Source organism: Lolium rigidum, chromosome 5, assembly GCF_022539505.1.
Source record: "Lolium rigidum isolate FL_2022 chromosome 5, APGP_CSIRO_Lrig_0.1, whole genome shotgun sequence".
Taxonomy (NCBI): Eukaryota; Viridiplantae; Streptophyta; class Magnoliopsida; order Poales; family Poaceae; genus Lolium; species Lolium rigidum.
In genome coordinates, this window is record NC_061512.1 from 177,532,143 (window position 1) to 177,555,946 (window position 23,804).

A 23,804-nucleotide genomic window follows, 5' to 3' on the forward strand; every position below is an offset into this window, starting at 1 on the left:
TGGTTATGGCTTCACTGCCAAGTCAGTTTGACACTTTTATTGTTAACTACAACATGCAGCCAGAGCGGTGAGATATAGAAAAGACAATAGCCATGTGTGTGCAAGAGGAGGACATACTCAAATCCTCACATGGAGGTTCTTTGAACTATGTGAAGGACAACAACAAAAAAGACTACAATCAAAGCAACCAGGGTTCTCCTTCAAAGTCATATGGAAAAGCTCACATGCAACATCAGCATCGGCAGAAGTCTCTCCCAGTGGATAAAGAAGACTAGGTATTACAAGAAAGATTGCCCTGCCTGGCTAAAGTCAATAATGGAAAAATGGTAACGACATAGCTTCCTTCGTAAATGAATCCTTGTATACATAGTTTTCAAAATCTACTTGGTGAATTGACTCAGGTGCAACCTTTTATGTTGTAAATTCTTTACAAGGATTTTATTCGACGCGGACTATGCAAAGAAGCGAAAGATGCATTGAAGTTGCAAATCGAGTTCAAGCAGACGTTGAAGCTGTTGGTGACATCTCCCTGGAGTTAGCTGATGGATTCATGATTCTGCTTAGAGATGTTTTATATGTTCATTCGTTACACAGAAACTTAATAAGTGTTTCCCGTTTGGACAAAGATCATTATGAATGCTATTTTTGACATGGCAAGTGTGACATATGTTTAATAATGCTTATGTGGGTGTTGCTTTCCTTCACAATGAGCTTTATTTTTGTTCTACGTACATGAAAAAATATATTATGTGTGTAATGTGAATGCGCATGTTTCCGTGTCGGATCCATAACAAAAGAAAAGAATGAGAACTCATCGTCGAAATTATGGCACGATCGCTTAGGCCAAATTTCGAGGGGGAATAGAAAGACACGTTAAAAATGCAATTCTTCCTCCATTAGAGTTCTCGGAAACCTAAATATGCATAGATTGCATTAAAGGAAAGTATGTAAAGCAAATCAAAAAAGGGTGCAAATCGAAGCACCGGAACACTAGAAATAATTCACACCGACATTGTGGACCATTTCTTGTGAAAAGTGTGGATGGCTATGACTCGTTCATAACATTCACAGATGATTACTCTCGCTATGGCTATATTTATCCAATCAAAGAAAGATTGGTAGCGTTGAATAAATTGAAGATATTCAAACCTGAAGTTGAAAATCAGCATGATAAAAGAACAAAAAGATAGTGAGATCTGACCGTGTGGGGGAGGGGGAGTACTACGGTTGGCACACTCCATATGGCACCCTGGACCTTTTGCAAGGTTCTTACAGGAGACTGACATAGTGGCCCAGTATTCAATGTCGGGCGAGCCTCAGCAAAATGGAGTAGCTGAAAGGCGCAACCATACTCTTATGGATATGGTGCGCAGTTTGATGAGTTAGTCCACCCTACCACTGGGATTGTGGATCGAGGCGTTAAAACCCGCCATTCACATTCTCAATGGAGTACCAAGCAAATCGGTGCCCAAAACACCGTATGAGCTGTGGAAAGGAAGAGTACCTTCTATTAACCACTTGAGGGTGTGGGGGAGCCTAGCTGAAACCAAAGTGTTTAATCCAAATATTGCAAAGCTAGATCCAAAAACAATCAGGTTCCATTTCATTGGCTATCCTGAAAAGTCAAAAGTTTTTCGCTTCTATTGTCCACACAAATACACAAAGTTTGTAGAAACAAGACATGCAGTCTTCCTAGATGACGAAATGATGAGGAGAGCATGGTAGCTCAGAAAAATGATCTTGAGGAGAAGAGGGTGCATGCACCTAATCCGATGACTCAGGAACCATTTTTGCACTACCTATTGCTCCTGCACCGATAATCCCTGAGAATGTGGTACAAGTGTTTGTTGCGACTACACCCGTGACAATAATGAGTGAAAATTCGGAACCTGCCCGCCAGGAGCCATCTGAACCATTTGTTGAGCATGAGAGAGAGCAACAACAACCACATCCAAAAGATGAGACGCAAGTTGAAGAATAGAATGTGACAGAGAATGATGACCTCGGAAGTTCTAAAAGAATTTTAAAAATCAGCTATTTTCACTGATTATAAAGTTTATAATACAGAAATAGTTCATATGGAAGGTGATCCCACTTGATATGAAGAAACTATGAGAAGCCCTTACTCATCCAAAGTGGGTTGAGGCCATGGAACACGAGATGAAATCAATGAGTTCCAACGATGTTTGAGACTTAGAAGAAATTCCTAAAGGAGCCAAACAGTAGAACTTCAATGGGAATGTAGAAAAGTACAAAGCATAACTTGTGGTAAAAGAATTTACACAAATAGAAGGGATAGATTACAATGAGACATTTTCTCTAGTCTCATGTAAGGATTCCTTCAGAATCATAATGGCATTAGTTGCACATTTTGATCTAGAGCTACATCAGATGGATGTAAAGATGGAATTTCTAAACGGGGATTTGTAGACACCCCATCATACAACTCAACCTAAAAGCGAACTGAGAGAGAAGCTCATGAAGCCCCTCGCACCTGCGCTCGCCCACGATCTTGCATCATCCTTAACTGTGTCGAGCAGCGAGGATATTAAGGGACTCACATTGTTGAAGATGGCCCCTTTCTTCCAAATCCGCCATGTCGTGAGCATAATCAACGACGAAATTCCTTTGCACATGGATTAGGGTGTGGATCGCATCACCAGTGCCCACCACTCAACAAAGTCACCCTCGGCAAACCGGGGGACGGGGGACGGGCAGTGGATCTGATCCAAGACAGAACACCATGCCACAACATCATGGAGAAGGGGCGCCCAGTCAGGATATGCTCCATCGTCTCCTCCGTCTGATCGCAGAGCGGGCACCTGGACGGGATTGGGAGACCCAGGGATGGAGCCAGGATTTCAGTATATGGGAGGGCGAAGTCTGACCCTATCTTAGTATATATTTTATTTATTTTTATGTTCTTCTAAAGAATTGATAAATCCTTTTGGTGAACGATAATTGATACTCATATTAATGCAATAGGGATAGATAATTTACAGCTTGGTTCAGTTCATTGTTAAATTTGATCTGATTAAACACAATCTCCATAGGCAAAACTCAAAACCTAGAGTACAAAACCATGCAATACGATGGAAGAAATTAACTGATCAGGCAATCAAACAAGACTAGAAACTGAATGGAGGAAAGAGACTTTGGCCAAGGACAAACCTGAGGTTGCAATGGCGTCTCCCAACTACCGCCGCCTGACCCGCTGCACCAGACGAACTAACCCTATCCAGAGAACAATGAAATAGTGCGAGAAACCATTCCCCAATCACTTTGGGTGGGTAATTTCGCCCTTGCCCTTCTCAGTTATCAATCCTCGGCCGATCTTGGACATCGGTTTTCTGGAATTGACACCACGGTGGCGGCTGGCAAGCAGGCGTGGAACACAGGTGCAGCAGAAAAGAAACAAAACAATTTCTTGTGAGTTCTGATCGTGCGTGCTGATTCTTGGTTGATTCCTTGTCTTCCGAATGGACTGGTAGTTGTTGGGCCTAGCTATTCTCTTGTACGTGGATTCATATTACTAGATGGGCTTAAAATAGGGAACTTGGGGGATTGTTTCACATCTGTTGCACACGCACGGGGGGGCGACGTAGTTGGAAAGTCCCAAAATTTAGCGATCTCGCTAATTATTTTCAAGGGTCGAGCGAATCATAGGGGGGTCGAGCCCCCACTCGTCCCCCCTTCCCTCCGTCCCTGGGGAGACCCCGTCGTGCCAACTATCACTTGTCCAACATCTATCCTTACAGGCCAGCTAGATGAAGAACCTTGCCCTTAGAGGCGCCCATGTCTTCCAATTCAGCTTCCATGATGTTGAGTGAAACGACCCCTGGAAGACGTTGTGTAACAGGACGACAATGTACTGACCATCCGGCGTCCATCGCCACACCAGGTTGTCTGGCACCTCGGTGAGCTGAACTCCAGGGAGGCGAACCTAGAGTTGGACGTATTGCCAAAGGGTCAAGTGGGCCCAATGCCCCCAACAAATCGGTAATCCAACTGCGGTCCCGCCAGTGCCAGTTCCACCGTGCGGCGTTTCCGTGGTCGGCTCCTAACAAGCGCGTAGAGATCCGGCACTAGGTCCTCCACCGATTTCCCGGCAATCCACCTTGATTGCTAGAACAAGGTGGAGGCCCCAACCCCCATGCACCATCATATTGGAGACATGGAACACCCGACGTCATCCCTGGAGAACTGCATATCCATTCCGCGCCAAGATTGCGAAGGGTATGTACGCATCCTCCAAAGCCAACGAACCCGGAGGCTAATGGCCGTTCGTGCGAGGTCTAGATTCCCAAACCACCGGCATGGCAACCCTATCCCAGTTGACATGACAGTGTCCACCGTTGGCATCATTCCTGCCCACCCATATAGGAAACCGTGCTACATCTTGTTCACTTGCTTTAGAGCTTTCCTTGTATAGTGATAGCACTATGAGCTGGTGAAATAGGATCGCTGCGAGCACCGACTTGATGAGGGCCAGTTGCCCCACCCTCGACATCATGAAGGCTTTCCAGTTGACTCATATGTTTTTTTTTAAAATTTAGATATCAAATTGAGGTATAAATGTTTTGTCTCTCCCACACGCGAGATGATTGTTAACCAACACCCCCGATATACCGGTTATCCGGATTCCGTTTACATTGGGATTCGCTAGAGTTGCTCTATAAGCGTATTTCCGCAGAAGGTCATGTAGCACTTTGTTCAGCGTAACTGTGTCGGCCTTTCAGGGGGGGCTCCTTTACACCGCCTTAAGCGGCCCCGAAGAGACGCGCCGCACACACGGTGAGCATGCTGCCTTCGGCTGGGCTGCGGCCCACCTCGCGCGCACGCCACCTTTGGAAGTTCTTTTTTTTTTTTTGAAGGCACCTTTGGAAGTTCGGATCAGCAGTGGAGCCGAGCGACCAGTTGGCCAGTTTCTTTCTTCTTTTTTCGTATGTTCTTACAGGTACGGAGTAGAAAAATGTGTTAGCATGTGCAGTTTCTCATTATTGTTTAATTTTAAATAAATATAGAAATTAATATTTATATTAATTGGACATATTAATTTTTCAATCCACGATCGTATTTTTTGAACCTATTATTAATTTTTTAAACATTTTGTACATTTTTTCAACAAGAATATTATTATAGATGAACATTTTTTACAGGATTTTTTAAACATGAAAATTTAAAAGAATGTGAACATTTTTTAATGTGAGAAACAATTTTTGGATCGGCAAATTATTTTGAACCATTTGAACATAATTTTTAATCTGACGAACAATATTTCGATCGGTGAACTATTTTGAACCACGTGAACATTTTTTAGCCTGACGAGCAATTTTTGGTATGCGAATTATTTTGAACCACGTGAAAAGTTTTTATGCCAGTGAAAAATTTTTGGATCGTCAAATTATTTTGAGCCATTTGAACATATTTTTAGTCCGACGAACAGTTTTTAAATTTGCGAATTTATTTTAAACCACATGAAATTTTTTAACCCGGCGAGCATTTTTTGGTCGGTGAATTATTTTGAACCACGTGAAAAGTTTTTATGCGGATGAACAATTGTTGGATCGGAAAAAAATTTTGAACCATTTGAACATTGTTTGAATCCGACAAACAATTTTTCGATCGACAAATTATTTTAAACCACATGAACATTTTTTTCACCCATTGAGTAATTTTTGGAACGGCAAATTACTTTGAACTTATGTTTTTTGAATATGTGAACACTTTTTAACATGCGAATATATATTTTTAATCTATGATTTTTCTTAAAACAATTTGAACTATTTTTAATAATTAATAAACATAAAAGAGAAAATAAAAATAAAGAGAAGAAAGAAATGAGAATACATAAAATTGTTTAATTTTGAAAACTGTTCAAAAATAAAAAAAAATGTTCTGATTTTGAAAGGTTCAAACTTCAAAAAAAGTTCAAACTAGAAAATAGTTCACATCTTAAAAATGTTCAAATTCAAAATATGTTCAACCTAGAAAACTTTTCAGTTTTTAAAAATATTTAGATTTTGAAAAGGTTGAAATTTGAAAATTGTTCACTTCTAAAAAAACATTTAAATTTTGAAAATGTTCGAATTCGATTTTTTTAGAATTTCAAAAGTTGTTAAGATTTTAAAACGGTTCATATTAGAAAAAAATAAAACTTTAAAAACAGAAGAAAAAAGAAAATAAAAAGAGAAGAAAACCATACAGAAAAAAGAAAAAACAGAGAAGAACCAGGAAAGAGACGCGAGCTGATGAGAATGCACGAAAATCGGAAAACGCCCACATTGCTGGTGATGGGCCGGCCCAACGAATCCCTCCCCTGTGCGGCGTCACGGATAGGGGCCGCAATGAGCGATGAATAGGATCCGCGCCTTTCAGGGTCGTCCTCGTCCTGAGCTGAAAGCAGAAATCTTCCTAAAGGAACCAGCGGCATAGTTGTTCCGCCATTTCTCCTTATACCCGGCCCAAGTTTGAGTGTGACCAAAGCCCGCGAGCTCTCCGCCACGAGCCAAGGACGTTACTGCCTAGTACGAAGTTCCTACGGCTTTCTAAGCTCAAGAAAAAAAAAGTTGCTACGGCTTTCCATAAAAAAAGGTAAGTTTTACGGCTGACAAATTGTCCTTTTTTTTCTCTGAACAGATTTTCCTCGTTTTCATTTATTTAATCATCCTTTGCTGGTGCCTGGTCATATGTCACGGTGCGACTTGAAGCGGCAGCAACGTGTACGTGCTTCATGCTTGCAGGAGGAAACGGTTTGGTGGCTTGTAAAGTATATGGTAATATTTTTTTAACTCATAAAGTATATAATATTATTCCTTTTTTGTTGAGGAAACGAAGTATTGTGCCATTATAACAAAGTGTTGTCGAGATTTCTCCATAGGAATCGATCTGGTCCACTCTTCACGTGACATCCTGCGTTGTGAGGCAACTGTAGGGGCACGCGCGGGTCGGTTGGCACATCCACAATCCGTGCTTCACGAACATAACATGTCTAAATCGGCGACGTGCATCGCAACTCACTAACAGAGCTAGAGAAGCTAAGACGTCTCATTAGAAGGGAAATCACAAATGGAGGTCGCATCGACGAAGGCCACTATACGTGTTTTCTGAGGAGCAACATGAGACATTTTCTTTTTTCTCTGGCTAGAAAAGAAAGATGTTTCAGTTCGTCAGGTTATCTCTTGCCTGCTCATGAATTTAGCAAACAGTTTAAAAGATTGCAGCGTTGTCGATTTTCATCTTGTTCTTGAAGGTGGTCTCTTTCCAGCCTTTGAAGAAGACGAGACATCCATCCTTCCACTCTGCATCAAGTTCTCGCACCATTTACCTACCCTGATAGGCGTCTCTAGAGTTGGGAGTGAGCCTAGCTCAACTGATTTGGGGAGTGGATGTACAACCGAGCACCTGAGTTCAAATCCTCACAGACGCGAATTAAGGTTCCTATTTATACTTGAGGCACAGGCTGAACCTGGTACTTGAGCACCTGAGTTCAAATCCTCACAGACGCGAATTAAGGTTCCTATTTATACTTGAGGCACGTAGCTGAACCTGGTACTCATGTAATTTATCTTAAGGACTATGCTTTAATCTTCACCAAGATGAAAAATCTTAGTACTCATGCTTAATGGATGTGAGCATCCTTAGTTGGTGCAGAGGCCGGGAAGTGAAATTCTCCCCATTTTTTATCCTAACCAAAGATAATCTTGTGAAATGCAATTGGCATGGGAGGACACAATATGTTTTTTGTCAACACAATGAGACGATTAAACACTTGTTCTTCCAATGTTGCTTTGCCGGGTCTATATAGTCATGCATCCAAGTAGCTTCTAATCTGTATCCCCCGACTAGTGTGGCCAATCTCTTCGATAATTGGCTCCATGGTATCGATCACGGATTTAGAACGTTTATTAGGGTGGGGGCGTTTGCCATTATATAGTCGTTATGGCCGTGTAGAAATGACAGAGTTTTTAATGACAAGAATTGTTCTCTCTTGCATGTTATCTAGAGATGTACCGCTATGGTCCGTTCGTGGTCCGCGCTGCAGAAATGGGAGAATCGCGGCCTGTTTACGGAGGTCTGTACACGGTTGGAGGACACGGCGAGAGATACTTTTTTCCTAAATGGGTGGCAGCATAATCTACGGTTTGGACCTCCGCCTTCACCTTAGACGTTCTACATTTGCTCATGTCTGATATGTAATTCATCTTTTTTTAACACTACAGATTTTTGAGACTTTTTGAACGGTTGTACATCTTAACTATAAAGAAATCGGGTGTAATTGCTTTCTAAGTAATAAAGCGCCTATTATAAATAAAAAAAGATGTCTCTAGAGGCTTCTGCTTGATCTTGAGCATCTTCGCCAGCACCTGGTCCTGCTTCATTGTTGACGGCACAGAAAGGATCTGAGGTTGTGCGTGCTAGCAAACACGTCCTAGATATGAAGAGGACTCGACTTCACACGAACACACCGCACTTGCCCCGAACGGTCTCGCTCGCCTTTCTAGAGAGTTTGAATATTTGTACGTACGAGAATCAGTTGCTGGTGTGCGTCGGGCCAACTGCACGCACATGCGCGCCATACTTCCCTAGTTCACACCACACACATACCGATCCTACACGGACGCAGTGAACCGTCAGCACGCACGACTAGAGCCACAACTGGAAGCACTCTGCCGACATACACAACGTCTACAAATTAGCACCAGCCGCAAAAGAAAAGAAAAGAATAAGATGTTGCAGTTTGTTTTTTGTCTCCAGGCGTGTCTAAAAAATTCCAAAGTGTAAACCCATCTTAGCCTTCCGGCTACGACGAACTTGAGCTAGGGGACGAATAGTAAAGAGTGCTGCTATACACACGACAATTTCTATCCGATACCCGTACGAATCCTTTGTAGCAGCGAGCTTGCTTCACGCGGGTAAGGTTGGACTCTGCCTTTTCTCTTGTACCTACGTAATATTCAAGCCTAGCTAAATACTCCGCTATCATCTTTCCACTAAAAAAAATGCTATCATCCTTCGGCTATAATCCTTCATGGCGCTAAAAACAAAGCTAAAGAAACCAAGGTAAGAGCCTCCACAGCTTTTCAGCTAGCTATTTTTAAAAAAATAATGCATTTTTATTTAATTTTAGAAATAATACATGTTTTGGAAATTTCCAAAAATAATACGCCCTCGGCGTCCCCTACTTATTGTTTCTGAAATTTAATCAAAATTGTATTATTTTAAAAATAGGTTTTTGCTACATAGGCACAAAATCATGCAAAAAATTACGAAAAGTTTATATGAATACATGTATTTGACTACACGAGATTAATGTCATGGCTTCCTAGGCCTAGCCCGGCTGTCGGGCCAAACCCGGAAACCCGCCACGCCTCGCCGCTTTGTCTCATCATGCGTCGCCGCCGCAGCTCTCCCACGCGCGCCACCGCCGCTCCACCTTCGTCGCCGGGATGCCGCCGCGCCACCGCGGGTTATCCGGTTTCGCGGCATCCGAGCACGGCCCAACGGCAGGTTCTACGTGGAGCTTCGTGCCGGCGGCTTCCGCCTCACCCTCGGTACGTACGACACGCCGAAGCTGGCGGCGCGCGAATACGACGTGGCCGTGTGGCGATTCCGGCGGCCGCGGCGCGACCTCAACTTCCCGGACGTGGAGTCCCTGGAGGAGGCCGAGTTCCTCGCGCCACCGTTATGCCTCGTCGACGATGAGGATCGTCGCCGCCACCGCCAGGCGCAGTGCCGGCTCGCCATCGCCGGGCGCGACGAGGAGCTGATGCGCCAGTGGAGGGCGCAGTTCCCGCCGACGTCATCGACACGGAGGCGTTCTTCGTCGACCTCAGGGCGCAGCGAAGGACAGACCGGCGCCACCGTCGGGACATCGCCGATCGCGAGCTAGTCAACCCCAATACGACTTGGGCCGACGACGTTATAATTTACATTAATAAAAAATAAAAAGGCCATAAAGGCGTAGTAAAAGTAGGTACTACCTACTGGTCGTCGTCGCTGATGAGGTCGATAAACTCCGACGTCGGCCATGGAAGCTGGTACGCCGGCGGTGGAGGAAATAGGGCAGGCTGCGGCAACTACGGCCAGGTCGTCGCCTGCGCAAGAGACTGTGGTGAAGGTGGTCAGGGATCCTAGGCCGGAGCAGCAGCCGAAGCGCGGTCGTTGGAACGCGTCGGCGTGGCCGCAGAGACGCAAACCTAGCACATATTTGGACCACGTTTGCATCGCCACGGACGGCCCGGTCACTATGCATCGCCTCGCTGGAGGTGGTGCATTTTCGGCCCGGACGGACGCAAACGGTCGCTCAGCATCCGTTTGCGTCGCGCCGCTGGAGATGCCCTAAGAGTAACGTTGTCTTTTCTTAGGCTTGTGAGGCTCGGTCCCGTTTGTATAGCCGATTTTTCGTTAATTAAATGGACAACTTTTCTTCTTAATTCGAAGGTAATGTTTTTGTCTCGTTATAAAAAAATTCAGGCCGGGGCTTGGACTCGGCAGAGGGTTGATTAGGCCTATCGTCAGTTCAAAGGAAAGAAAGAAAGAAAACGATAGCGCTGTGGGATAATGTCGGACAGAGATCGTACGGAAGTTGTCGTGTGTGAAGCAATTCCGAATAGTAAAACGGCGATTACTTCAACGGAGAATCAGCAGGGAGAAGCCGGGAAAGCGGCTCCGTGACGTACCTGCTGATAACATACTCTAAACCAGTTACGTACAAAAAGAGCGCTGCGAAACCGAGGAGCGATCGCGATTTGTTTTAGGATTAGACTTGTCCAAATCGCAAGAACGGGGTGCATGCACACTGGCCGTTCTGACGCGCGATCGTGCGTGCGTACATGTAAACAAAACAAAGCCAAGATCCAAGCGCGAGGGCAGGGGCAGCGCATGTGGGCTTGGCCCGTCGATCTCCTGAACGCCACAGCCGCGCACATGGCCATGGCCGTGGATCATGGATGGGCGTGAAAGTCTTCGACCACAGATACCTCAACAAACGGACCAACCGACGCTCATCTCATTCAATTCAAGGCGCCCGCTGTTTTGCTCTGCTTGTTTAACCTACTACTTGTAACTGCCGGCTGCTGCTGTTGCTGCTCCTGTTGGTCCAGGTCCGGCCGAGCTCGCTGCCACTGGTCACGACTCACGGGTAATGTGTGCCTTCCTGCCTCACGACGCTTCTGTTTGAGGCGAATTCAATCGGCTTGATTTGGCCAAGTTTCTAGGGCCAACAACGGAGACGAAGAACACAGGCCTCAAGAATCAAGCGTCGTGAGGCAGCCCAAACACTACAACAAACACCGCCAAACTGTCAAACAAGCCCCAAGGTTGTGCACCAATGAGCCCTGGGCTATGCCACCCAAGCAACCTGAACCGACACCCAGGAAACCCATTCTTGAGCAGCCGCTCTAACTTCTTAACTCAGGCAACTAACACATGTGCACGCACGAGATCTGCTTGGTGTCTCCGGCGGCAACCATGGCCAGCCTGGGATGGTCGTCGGCGTGGGGGCCCGACATGAATAAAGGCGGCGGTCCTAGGGTCTCTCTTGGGCGAAGACGAAGACCTGCCGGAGGCCTGCCCTTCATGATTTGGCCGGAGTGTTGAGTTCCGGAAGCTTCGCCGACGAATGTAACAGTGCTTCTGTTGCCTAGAATTTGCTGGATCGGTGATATTCGGTCGTGCGCACCCATGCTTTTATTCTAGCCGTTTGGTTTTGGAGGGTGCTGCGCGAAGCTCTGTTCTGTGTTGACACCAAGTGACATCTGATCCATGGTGAAGTCAGAAGAAGAGAATATCATGAAGGACAGATTTAGAGGACTATCTAATGGAGGTTCAAGTCTTTGCGCTGTTGAGGGGATTGCTTGGCGTTCCGGACTTCGCAACAGTGATATGAAAGTGGGGGCGGCAGCACATCTGAAGTTCAGAATCTTACCTTTCAGGGTGAAAATCCAAGGTCTGGCCTTAACTAATTGTGGCTGGCAATGTTCTTGTTGAAGGCATTATTCTGAGAGCGGAGACTATCTTCAGGGGTGAAAACCTAAGATCTTTGATCCAGCGATGATGGTGCTGGTCATTGTTTCCTTCTTGGAGGTGTTGCTTTTGAAGAGTCTAAATTTTAGGTGGTGTCTTAGTGGTGGATGTATAACTATTGCTAGGGTTGGGATACTGTAGCAGGACTTTTATTTCTTAGTTTTTCTTTTTCTCCTTTTTAGCTGTGTGCATCCGTAATGTTATTAGGACATTGCGTTGTTGCAGAAGTTGGATGTAATTGGTATCTTCTGATATTAATATATTCCCTTTATCGAAAAAATGTGCACGCACGCACACACATGCACATGCAGTGTTGGAGTTTTGATTCCTAGTCCTAGATTTGTATGTATTTTGGGCTTGTGATAAGAATCTTTTTCTTTTTTTGTAAATGGCTTGTGATCATAATCTGATGGGCTAACAATCTAGGCGCGCACACACACGCGAGATGACCCCATAAAAGCCCTACGTCCTGGTGCGAGTGTATAATCGAGCGTGTGAAGTGCTCAGAATATAAGCCGTCCTACTGCTCTCCTCAAGAGTTTGTGGATATGGTGGAAAACGGAGCGGAATGGACTATAAGAGCTTTTCATGCTTATGGAATGAGAACTCCTCTATGAGTTGCTTGGATGGTTTAAACTATGAAGTTGATCTGAATGAACCTGCTTTGCTACCTCCAAAGGCAAGAGCTGATCAGGCGAAAAGTGGCAGTGTTGTGGTTGCTTGTGGTGTTTTAGCTGACAGAGCCGAAGGCGAGGAATGATGCTCCCTCTGCTCCCCCATCAATAAAGCTCGGGCGCGGAGCTCCTTCCTATGGGGATCTGCGAGTTCATCGATCCCTCCTGGTAGTCATGGAGACACACGAGGGAAAAGAGGAAGCTCATACTCCACGAGTTGTTGCTCGGCAGTCGGCAGGGAGCTCATGTGTGTGCGGCTGCATGCACTTCGGAAGATGTTATCGATGGAGTTCCTCAGCATCAGTGACGTGATGCCCGAGCTATCTTTGGCGAATAGAACTTCCATGCCGGGTTCTTCCATGGATTTTCGTCCTCTTCAAGAGGATCTTCTTCGACCTCAGCCTGGAATTCATCGTCACTGACGCCCCAAGTGCCATGTTCACCGGTGGTGGCGATGGCGCCCGGAGCTGGAGGTCTCAGATCAACGGCGAAGAAGGCCAAGGACTGGATAGTATTTTCGCGTTGTATTTTAGGGTCTTTGTTGCAATTTCACAGCCCCATGTTGTAATACCTTGTTGTTTTAAGGGGCTTTCTATAAACTTGTACCGACTGCTTGACTAATTCAGTTTCTAGGTCCTTCGGGGTTTCTCCCGTTAAAAAACCACAAAATCGTCCACTTTTGAACAAAGATCATCCATTCTCAAGTCAATAGGTCAGAGCTATACATGGTACTGGTTCCAACAAGCTAAGATGCATCTTAGTCAATTTCTTGTAGAGTGGAGTTTTTGAATGCAGATCTAGAGGTTGTGGTCAACTTCCTCACATTTGGGGAGATAGGATTGCACATGGAACAGCTCTGAATTCATGTCCCAATCTAAGATTAACCTGACCTTCCAAATTCTCAAGACGTTGGTGTGCCTCCCACATCCAGCTTAATGATTGATTGGCTGGCTGTCACGGTTGTAATTACCAGTATAATCATTTTGATGGGGCACGCACATCTGAACCCAGAAAGCGGCGACCATGATATTTTTTGCGGCGTCCTTGAGCACAACACGGTGGAACACCACGCGTAGTTCATGAGCAGCCGTAGCGGAACCAAGGTGGTTATGGCATCATGTGACGGAAGACATCACGACGAGGACGTGAGTATGTGACATGAGGAACGGCGAGATGGGCGAGAATGACACCAACAAAGTGGCCATACATGATGTTGGTGTACCAACTATATCGACATGATGCCGGGACCCGAGGTGGAGCCTGGAGAAATAGAGACGCGCACGACGAATGCTTTGAGCTGTGAAATCTGTGGAGTGTGATTCGAAGAACGGGAAATAAGGAGCGAAGTGATCGGTAAATGGATTCTGGTCTGGCGGATACATGACAGGTTTACAGGTAAGTCAGGCAACGAATACCTTTGCGTGAGTTTTATACAAACACTTCCCTGGACACAGCTCACTGGTTAGTACTCAGCGATGATGGCGCGGGGTAGAGTAATTGCTTTGGTTTTGCTTTACTCGTAAGGCCAGAGCTGGAATAATTAGCCTATCTGGTATTGTTCCCAGCTAAGTAAGATGCCTATATGCTTCATATTTTTGAAATCAAGCTGTACGTTCATTGCGGATCTAGAGGTTGGGTCAACTTCTTCTCATTTGGGGAGACGAGGGTTTCACATGGACATGGGGAAACCTCTTCTCTAAAATCCTAATCTGGTGCCAATCCATTATCTTATCTTAGCGGGTGTTTGGCCGTTGGCTTGATAGGGATTGGAATGACCATCCCTGTTTTTGTGGATGGGATGGGACCATCCCAATTTATGTTTTGTTTGAGGATGTGAGGTGGATGGGATGGGATGGAGTGTGTTTTTTTTTTTTTTTTGCGACTGAAACTTATATTACTCAAATCAGGGATTACAATCTTGGTAGCACAAACTTGCTAAACCATCTGGGATAGAGCAAAGCCACAAAGCCGTATGAGAAGAAGTTCTACCGTGATTGGCTAAAAAATGACTACAGCTATTCTGACTATGATTCACATGGTTGATATAAGTCTGACGGACTTTCAGCAGAGACTTGATCTCTTCTATCATTGGTGCATGAACGGATCGATCCACATCCTCCGACTTCAGCATCGTCACCATCTCAAGACAATCAGTTCCAATCAAGATCGGCAAGTTACACCAATTCAGACCAAGTGATAAACCTTCCATGATCGCATGTAATTTTGAGCCCAAAGAATCTTTGCATGATTGAAGTTGTCGACACGCCGAGAAGATAATGTTAGCACCATGATCTCGTGCATTCATCCATGTTCCTGCACCTCCTGTAGCATCGAATGACCCGTCAACATTGAGTTTACACCATCCAACTAGTAGAGGCGACCAATGCACAGGTGGTTTAATAACATTGTCTACTTGCTCATGAAAATGTTTCTCATCCTGGTCAAAGATGTACTTGCCCTTCATGATATCCTCAGTAGCATGACACTTAATATTTATTAGAGACTCCATATAGCTCATTAAAAAACAACGAGATACCTCCAGTGGCGGCGGTGGTTTATCATGGACAACTTCGTTGTGGACATGCCAAATACGCCATAGGGTTAGCAAGCTCATACATATTTCATTTCTTGAAGAGCCCCTTATTAGATTGAGCACCTACTCGATCCATGTATTCATGATTTCCTCTATGAGTGGAAGACGCCACACCTCTGCCATATAAGAGCACAGTTGGATCGCCAGAGAACATCGAATAAAGGGGTGGAAATTGTCCTCACCCCTCGTTAAAAAAAATTGTCCACAGCCTCCATACCACACATAGGATATTGATCAGTAACCTCCAGAGTGAGATGGCACTTGTTTCGCTAAGTAGGAAGTGAATTTGTAGCAAGACGCCATGCAAAGTGTTGTACTTTTGGTGGTACTTGCTTTTCCATATTAAATCCCAGATTTTCATTGTACCCTCGAGAGTCGAGCTTGTGGATTCAGTGGATGGTCTCCAAATTTCTTCTATTGTCAAACGATAAGCACTCTTCACAGTAAATAATACATGCTTCTAGGTGTCCAAGAAAGTTGATCAACTGACAATCTTGGTGATAGCTTCAGCCTCATAATTTTAGCAATGTCCATCTTGGTGATATCAATTAGTTCTGAGACAAACCTTGGTCTGCACCTTCCTTTTGTAGACACCAATCTATAAGATACAGGTCTCGGAATCCATGGATCCTTCCATATCCGTATACTCTGCCCATTATGTACTCTCCAAACCAACCTTTTCTTGAGAAGTTTGAGACCGTAAGGAATTGTAGTCCATGATGAAGATGCATTTCCACTGAAAACAATATCTTTCAATCCCCCATTAGGATAGTATTTGGCTTTTAACACCCGCGCTCACAAACTATCACGTTTAGTAAGCAATCGCCATGCTTGTCTTGCCAGAAGTGCTTGGTTGAACATACGAAAATCCCTGAAGCCTAGAACACCTTGGCATTTCAGTTTGTGTAGCTTCTCCCAAGCATGCCAATGAGTCTTTCTTTTCCTGTCGTTAGATCCCCAATAAAAGTCCCAGGCCAGCTTTGTTAAATCGTCGCAAACTGAGAACGGCAATTTTAACACTCCCACAATATATATAAAGAGTGCCTGAACTACTGCTTTAATAAAAACTCCTCTTCCAAATTGTGCGAGATTACCATCTCCCGAGTTGTGCTTGAAGATTATGTAACTTCCCTCTGGTCATGCGGCCATCAGGTGTTGGCAGCCCCAAATAATTCTCCTCAGGGCATGCCCAATGCACTGCCCTAGAGCTACTGCCTCACACCTTTAACTAGCTTCGGGTGGTCCAAAGTAGGTTCGGATGAGGAGGCAGCCTCCTCTTCAGGAAGTGGGATCTTAAGCCTTAAAAGCATGCTTTTTGGAGAGAGAAAGAGATACATAGTGTCATATTTGTGGGGTTCCTTCTCCCTTTTTTCTAACTAAAGTTGTAGCTTCCATTGGAGATATAAAATTAACCATGTTGCTTCTGACAACTTTTTTACATGGAGCAGCTAGTTGTGTATGTCACCATTGCTCATGCCCTCAAAGACCAATGATGTAACATCTAAAGCCGACAGCACTTCTTCTTTTATAATAATTGGGCACGAGTCACCAAAAAATTAAAGTACATTTGGAAGGATTTAAAATCTGTCAAGTAGTTGCACTGTATTCTCCAAGAGCTTGCTTAACACGCAGACCTTGGTCACGGTTAACTTTGAAGAATAATAATGTATCATCAGCGAATAACAGGTGCCATATCCCAAGGGCCCGAAGACAAACTTTGATTGGAGATATTTCACTTGCATCAATTCCTTTATTTAAGATAGCCGATAATCCATCGGCAACAAAAAAGAATAATAACAAGGATAAAGGGTCACCTTGCCGAAGCCCACACGTCGGTACAAATGAATCCAAGAGGGTCCCATTGAATTTTACAGAATATCTCACCACACGTCATTATCCAGTCAACAAATCGATGAGAGAAACTTAACGTTTGCGTCACTTGCTTCAGAAAGACCAATCAACCATGGCATATGCCTTTGATAGGTCAAGCTTATAGGCATAAAAACTTTTTGTCGAATCCTTTTCTTGCTTGATGTGATGGATACACTTAAAGGCCAACAGAGCATTATCAGTGATCATACACCCTGGGACGAAGGCACTTTGGGTAGGGGAAATAATTTCATCCAGTAGAGGCCTCAACCTATTCACCAGAAATTTTGATACAACTTTGTTAATTACACTACATACACTGATTGGCCGATAATCCGAGAGCTTAACATGAGTGTTTATTTTTGGAATAAGCACAATAGAGGTTAAATTCTCTCCTTCTGGCATTACTCCTGACCTAAAAAATTCTTTCACCACAACATAACTTTCTCCTTCAACGTACTCAGTTGCGTTGAAAAAATCTTGCGGGAAAACCATCCGGTTCAGGTGCTTTCAGTAGCCCAATATGAAATAGTGCATGAGATATCTCTTTATCAGAAAACTAAAGAGCAATTTTTAGCAAGGCATTAACACACAGTCATTTCTTCATTAATTCGGCATCACCCCTTCCTCTATCTGCAGTAGAGCGCAGGGAGAAATGACCCATCCTCCTAGGATCTCGTCGGTGTTCTTCATGCGACCTAGTTAGTGCTCCTACCTACGACCTATCCGATTTTCTTCTCTGCCTTGTAGTTAGCTCTCGCCATATATGGGAGCCAAAGATCTTGCCACTGATTCCATGCTAGGATAGGTGTGGTGCGAGCCGCTCAACATCGCTATCCAAATGGGGAGGCGACGAGCGGGAGGGCCTTGCCGGTAGTCCTCCCACACGGCTACGAACAGGTCCACTCGACGATAAAGATGAGTCTCGAGATGGCGATGAAGGATTTCCATGCGACCGGTGCCGGTAAGCTTCGATGGGGAAGTTCGGTATTAGCAAGGATGGAGAAATATTAGGAGGTGATCCACTCGATTACAAAAATGTGGCTCATAGGGTTGACCGATTTGGAGGGATCAACTGGTTCACCATGAGCTCCAGCGAGTGATGGACTGCAAGAACACAAGGTGCAGGCTCATCATCTATGAAAGGCTCATTATCACCACCATCCCCAGGTGCATGAGGTCCTAAACAAGTTAGACCAGATGCACCACCTCCTTCCCATGACACGACAATGTCAAGAGCAGGATCATTGGTATCATCTCCAGGTGCATCTATGTCTTCTGCTGATAAAACACGCGGCACAAAAATCTCAGTTTTAGCAACCTGAGAATCCTGAATAGGATTCTCACCAAACTGAGATTTATCTTCAATTTTCCCATCAAACTGGGAGACCTCTTCAACTCTATATGCTTCTATAGTTAGTACATCAATAGAGATTAGACAAACATCTAAGAGATGCAACTTAAAGAAATTAGATTTACCTTCTCATTTGGCATAGCATAAGTCACATAGCTGAAACCGGTTTCACGAAGCACACACTTTTTCCTCCACCATGTTCGTCCGTTTGCAACAAGTTAAGATAGAGTACATGATGGGGCACAACAATCTGAACTATTGAAAAAATGACAACATCAATATAAGTAATCAACTAGACATCATAGCACACATACAACGTGAGCAAGATTAGCTTCTCCCGTCTGTCCTAGTTTATCTGAATGATAAATATTTTCTTTTCCTGCTATAGGATCATCATATGGATCACCATGATAAACCCATCTAATATATGTGTGGTCCATCCCAAAAGTTTATAGATGATCATTCACTATATGTTGAGGCCACCTCTCATCATTCATACATGTGCGACATAGGCAATACACGTCTAGGTTGTGACCTTCATGAGCTCTAACAAACTATGTAAAGCATTCAATTCAACACCATTTATATACGAAGGGGTGGATAATTGTCCAGGCAATATCCAAGTTATGCCTATTTGTTTAATTATGAGACACATGATTGGGTGTTAATTTAAGGAAAAGTAGGAAATACATATTGATCGAGTACAGAACTACATATGCTTATGCATATGAGCAATCATATTGAGTATAAAACTAAATATACTCATTGACATTTCAGCAAATAGATTGAGTACAAAACTCTATCATAGCATTTCAGCAAACGGATCGAGTACCAAATTGACTATGCCTATGCAATAGAACAAATTATGGGCTATACATGAGTTTCCATTGAATTGCACAACAATTTTAACCAATAAGAGGTTGTGCTTGTGATGTTGAGCAAGAGAGGGTCCTTTTTTACAGGTACTATACATGAGTTTCCATTGAATTGTCGAAACGTTGATTCATTTCCGTTCCGGAAATCTGACACACGGCATGACCTTTTATAGCAGAGGTCGTGCCAACATTTTCCATGAATTTTAGGCTTACTAATAGATTTCATCATTGATTAGTGCAGCTACCATTTCGTCATCCGGACACCCCAACGACGACGGTGACAGGCCTTCTCATCAAGAATTGGAGTTGCACAACCATTAGGCATTCTTAAGTCATCATCGCAACATGAGAAAGAAATTACATCAGCTACAAGCAGCTATGAGATGGAGGATGCCGCTGGGGGCGGCGATACAACCACTAGTGGCGTTGGCAGGACTGCTAGTGGCACCTAGGCTAGTGGAGCCGCCTGGGCTAGTGACACCGAGACTAGTGGCGCCAAGCGTTCGCGGAAGCAAAGGTGCCCAAACACAGTTGCCACTTACAGAAACGCAATCACATCGGTGGACCACAAAACTGGTTTGCCGACGGAGCCTGTAAAAATCCTCCAAGTGGCAATCTCAACGAAAACAAAACGGAGCATGTAAAAGTCGCTAAGGGGTACGGCCTCCAACAACAGAGCGCGTAAAAGCCTATTTTTTTGTTGCATAGTTATATGTTGAATATATATTACCTATGAATTCGCTACTGACGTTTCATTGGTCTTTTGCATAGAGATGTCTTCGTATGTCGTGTACAAGGGTAGGGTTTCGAGACTCCAGAGTATACGACAATTGGGAAGATTGTCGGAGACAGTGCACCGTTTCAGCGATAAAAGCTACAAAGGGTACAACACCAGGGTGGAAGCGGAAGGTAGATACATGTGCTATCTAGCGGGAGAGAGGAGAGAGATGAGAAGGAACCGGATGAAGACCATCGTTATCGTTATGATGCTCATCGTGACCATGATGTTGCTCTATGTGATCGTAGTTTAGATCAGTAGCTAGATTGCGAGTTATGATACTACCGACTAGGTTGAGACTTGATAACTTTGTCACTTCTACAACTTGCTACTTCTTTCGGTGTTGTAACATTATATGAATCATGATTTGAAAACGACTTGTATTTGTGTATTGATACCGTAAATTCATGTTCGAATATAGGTGTTTCCATACTGCATGTGTATTGAATCTGTATAAATATGCTATGCGGAAGAAGCCTGGTGACCGGGTGTATACGTGAGCACGCATCCATTGGTTGACACATGTCACATCTAGCAATCCACTGTTACCATCATTGTTGGATTAGCAAACCATATCAGCACTAACAACACTTTCAAATCACGTAGGACCCACCTTTTTGAATTCAAATAGTGGGCCAGATGCACTTTCAAATCACGTAGGACCCACGCCAAGTACGTTAGCGATGGATAAGATAACGTCAAGGCAACAGATCCAATTGACGAGAACCAGATCTCAACGCAGATCGTGTGGCATCTAGAGGGTGCTCACATATACACCTAGTCACCAAATCCCCTCTCACATGCTATGTACTTGACCTGTATAAATACAAGATATAAATACGTTGAACAGTAACAAAAAAAAGAAAATCAAAAATATATCGATGGTGCATCTATTCCACTACTGTCGGCACACGTGCAAGCGCCACTGGTGCCACGTCTTATCGCCGGCGCATAGGCCAGCGCGCCGGTGGTATGGACTTATCGTCGGCGCACTTGGTGCGCCAGTGGTAAGGGAGGTGCCGCTGGCACACAGGATGGTGAACCAGTGGTAATGTAATACCGCCGACATGTTCTCACCGGCGAGTGCTGGTGCATCGGGTATAACGAAAACTGGTGCGCCTACAGTAGAGCTTTTCCTAGTAGTGAGGCCAGCCCCAGAGATCGCTATTGTTGTTGTCAAGCTTCATGATCGTTGTTGGGAGCCTCTAATTTAATCGCGGAGATTGCTCCACCATTATTGTAAAGGTTTTGGTCGCCGCCTTTAAGGTCACCGCATATTGGAGGGTGAACTTCACTTTGTGGTTCTTACACCAGAGAATAGGTTGTTTACTTTCGTCCCGGGTTTCTTTCTTTCATTCTTGCGTTGGAATGAATCACACGAGTGTTTTAGCGAGCCTTCAATGAGATTGGAGCAGGCAAGGCTCTTGTTGTTTGTTGCTAGGCCCATTGGTGGACACACATCTCTCCTTCCACGCCTTGTTTTTCCTCACTCGTATTTTCTCTCTTTTATGTTTTTCCTCCCTCCTAGGCACCATCGCAAAGAACGACTCCGGGAGGCTACCAGGGAAACCAGTCATGTCGGCAATGTCCTACCTCTCGGCACGTCGACAATATCCTACCTCTCGGTGCGTCGCCCCTCCTCCTATCATCAATTAGATGAGCACCGGCGCAACTCCCTATTGCCTCCAGGACGGGGCCGACGGTGGTCGCTCGACCTCGTGGTGCTAAGTTTTACTTCTTGTGTGTGGTGCTTGGTCTGGCTCTGCTAGTTACCAACGACAAAGACACGAGAGAGGACAAACCTACGCGTGAACACTTTCCACCTCGTCCCATATTGATCACAAATTTGATCCAGAAACGAGATGTTCTATTTTTTAGAAAAAAAAAATTATTTTAGGTTTCTATCTGGTTCTGCCATTGTTCGACACAAACGAAAAGGAACCTATGCCGTCAGAGATGATCTAATGCATGCACTTATATCCTCAGCAGCCGCATCCCCCAAACCACCGCCCCTGCCCCCAAAGGCATGCTTTGTCTAGTGCGACTACAAGTTGTGTTTGGATCCCCAAGTGCATCTCGGGTGTGTAGAGGACATTGAGGATGCCCCAGACACAACTTGGAAAGGTGCCACGTCAAAAAAAACCACATGTCATTGAGAGTTCGCCTAGGAGCCATCCATTGGAAGGATTTTGTGGCTATGCTTGCATCTGTGTGCCTTGTATTGTCGGTGCCTAGCCACACATAACATCCTGGAGTAGATAGATTGGTGCAAGCCGATCCACTCTGAGGATCTTGTGTGGCTACCAAAGGTACCGAAAGGTACCGAGTGCATCTATATGTTGCCTATGCCATAGAAGATCCTCGGAATGAATTGTTAGCAGACTTTCCACCAATAGATCCACTCTCACCACCAATCTTTGGTCACAAGGTGTTGCAGTAAACACATAATCAACACAAGTTTTATAGCTAACCCCAACTTTTGTTGTAATATGTTGCAACGAGTCCAAATTTCCAGTTTATGGTCCTTAACAACGTATCTCACATGTGCCCTAAATTTCTATACCGTATATACACCAATTATTAAAAAAAAATACTCTCTCAATTCGAATAAAAGTGATTAACCTTTGCCTAGATACAAATGTATCTATGTCTAAATACAGACATATCTATACACATTACAGTGTCTAGATACATCGGTATCTACATAAAGTAGATACAACATTCCAAGATATTTTGTATGTGCATAATATCTATTTTTCTATCCTTGAGTGGCCCATTTTTAAAAATGGTATACTACAATATTTTGGATTATATTTTAAAATTATATGGCCATCTTTAAGCAAAGAGTTATATGTATGTGGTATTTGATAAAATAATCTGGGCCCATGAGTCAGATACACAGTTAAGGGTTTTAAAACATCAATTTAGGCTAGCTGCAATACATTAACCTAAAAGTTGAGGTTAGGTGTAAAATTTATTTTGATTCTGTATTTTGTGCAACTATGTTACCAAACATTGGTGTTGTGTGCATTTTTCTCACTCACAAAATTTTCCGTGGCTACGGTGGTTGCAGAAAATCCTAGGGATCACTTTGTATTTATCGATCTTTTAGGATTTTATCTGCAAATTCAGGATAATCACTTTATCCCGGTTTATCTTTTAGTTTTCACATGTGTTGCTTCATGTAACTTTATTTTCAATTAATAATATATGTGGTTGCTGAAAAAAAATACATAATAAATGTACCAAATTTATTGGGTGAATTATGTTACAGTAATAAAATGTAGCCCAAGTGCCGGCTATCTATTTAGGTACACCATGCATCGACATTCCTAAACGATTGATCTGACATTTTAACTGTTTGATGCTCAGATGCTAAGAGTATCTCCACTCGTCCCTCCATATAGGCTTTAGCGGTGTTCATTTTTGGCCCATATGGTGCGCTCCGACGCTAAACAAAAGATGGGGGTCGGTCGGCCCCCAGTCATGACCCCCATAAAAATGATGTACATTTTAAATAAAATTATTTTTACTCCATTATATAAATACAAGACTAGTCATACTCATATCTAGGCCTATAGTACATGTAATCGTAGTCGTCGTCGTTGTCATCGGAGGAGCCATCGTTGTCGCT